Source organism: Borostomias antarcticus, assembly GCF_949987555.1.
Source record: "Borostomias antarcticus genome assembly, contig: scaffold_121, whole genome shotgun sequence".
Classification (NCBI taxonomy): domain Eukaryota; kingdom Metazoa; phylum Chordata; class Actinopteri; order Stomiiformes; family Stomiidae; genus Borostomias; species Borostomias antarcticus.
In genome coordinates, this window is record NW_028175525.1 from 201370 (window position 1) to 203869 (window position 2500).

The 2500-nt window shown below is 49.4% G+C and overlaps 1 protein-coding gene across 1 annotated transcript in view; it reads left to right on the forward strand.

The window, feature by feature from the left end:
* The window catches only part of ntn5 (netrin 5), a gene marked incomplete at both ends in the record, with an annotated part of 25251 nt that overhangs the window by 1476 nt on the left and 21275 nt on the right, over positions 1 to 2500 (forward strand).

Here is a 2500-nt window from a genome sequence, read left to right on the forward strand (position 1 = left end):
TCTGTGCGTGTGTGCGTGTGTGTGTGGGTGTGTGTGTGTGTGAGAGAGAGAGTCCTGTTCTCGTATGTGTGAAACATGTGACTACAAAGGGATGGAAAAAGGGGCGGTTGCGAAGGGGGGAAACTTTCTGGAAATTCACCCTGGGAAGTGAAGCTGGGAAGTGAAGCTGGGAAGTGAAGCTGGGAAGTTAAGCTGGGAAGTGAAGCTCGGGAATTTGGGAAATCTTGACCTTTTCTGTAGCCTAGAACAGCTTTTGTTTCAATAACTTGTATTTTATTTTATACATATTTTATCCCGTTTTCACCCAAGTTGGTAGCCAATTGACCCTGACCTAGTGTTCAGTTACCCCTCAGTTACCCCCTGCTACCTGACAAACTCTCAAGCTGAGATTAAACTAACCCCCCTCAGGGAGTGGCGGCCCAATAGGCCCCTCCCTCTGGGATCCGGCCATACTCAGATCTGGCGAGACCGCCGGTCCCCGGTGGGCAGCTGCACCGGAACACGATGCATTAGACCGCTACACCATCGCAGACCCCTATAACAGGGCACTAGACCACCACACCACCACACACCCCTATAACAGGGCATTAGACCACCACACACCCCTATAACAGGGCATTAGACCACCACACACCCCTATAACAGGGCATTAGACCACCACACACCCCTATAACAGGGCATTAGACCACCACACACCCCTATAACAGGGCATTAGACCACCACACCACCACACACCCCTTTAACAGGGCATTAGACCACCACACACCCCTATAACAGGGCATTAGACCACCACACACCCCTATAACAGGGCATTAGACCACCACACCACCACACACCCCTTTAACAGGGCATTAGACCACCACAAACCCCTATAACAGGGCATTAGACCACCACACCAACACACACCCCTATAACAGGGCATTAGACCACCACAAACCCCTATAACAGGGCATTAGACCACCACACCACCACACACCCCTATAACAGGGCATTAGACCACCACACACCCCTATAACAGGGCATTAGACCACCACACCAACACACACCCCTATAACAGGGCATTAGACCACCACACACCCCTATAACAGGGCATTAGACCACCACATACCCCTATAACAGGGCATTAGACCACCACACACCCCTATAACAGGGCATTAGACCACCACACACCCCTATAACAGGGCATTAGACCACCACATACCCCTATAACAGGGCATTAGACCACCACACACCCCTATAACAGGGCATTAGACCACCACACACCCCTATAACAAGGCATTAGACCACCACACACCCCTATAACAGGGCATTAGACCACCACACCACCACACACCCCTATAACAGGGCATTAGACCACCACACACCCCTATAACAGGGCATTAGACCACCACACACCCCTATAACAGGGCATTAGACCACCACACACCCCTATAACAGGGCATTAGACCACCACACACCCCTATAACAGGGCATTAGACCACCACACCACCACACACCCCTTTAACAGGGCATTAGACCACCACACACCCCTATAACAGGGCATTAGACCACCACACACCCCTATAACAGGGCATTAGACCACCACACCACCACACACCCCTTTAACAGGGCATTAGACCACCACAAACCCCTATAACAGGGCATTAGACCACCACACCAACACACACCCCTATAACAGGGCATTAGACCACCACAAACCCCTATAACAGGGCATTAGACCACCACACCACCACACACCCCTATAACAGGGCATTAGACCACCACACACCCCTATAACAGGGCATTAGACCACCACACCAACACACACCCCTATAACAGGGCATTAGACCACCACACACCCCTATAACAGGGCATTAGACCACCACACACCCCTATAACAGGGCATTAGACCACCACATACCCCTATAACAGGGCATTAGACCACCACACACCCCTATAACAGGGCATTAGACCACCACACCACCACACACCCCTATAACAGGGCATTAGACCACCACACACCCCTATAACAGGGAACTTAAAGTACAATGCTCGTTTTTGACAACCTGGGCCTTATTTACGACATATTATAAGACGTTTGACTCACCGAGATCACTTTGGTGTAGTTCGGAGGCCTGTAGAAGAAATGTAAAATCCAGCGCGAGCCAGTATATCCATGTAATGGCGGTGGTGGGGGCACCGAGAATGCAGTTTCTAAAAATCTATTTTCTGCCGCGAAACGGTTGTTTTCATCAATCTGTCTTTATGAATCGCTAGTTATGCTTACATAGAGCGTAGGCCTGTTGTGGTTGTTCACATGCCACTGTAATATGATCTTTAGAAACATCTTTTGACACGAAATAGCTTCCTCAGTTGCTCCAGCACGCATGCGCACAGCGTGATGTCTTATAATATGTCGTAAATAAGGTCCAGGTTGTCAAAAACGAGCATTGTCCTTTAAATGTAGCCTAGTTGGGGAAAAAACATAAAATACAATTCTAAATCTTGCAGCATGATCTTG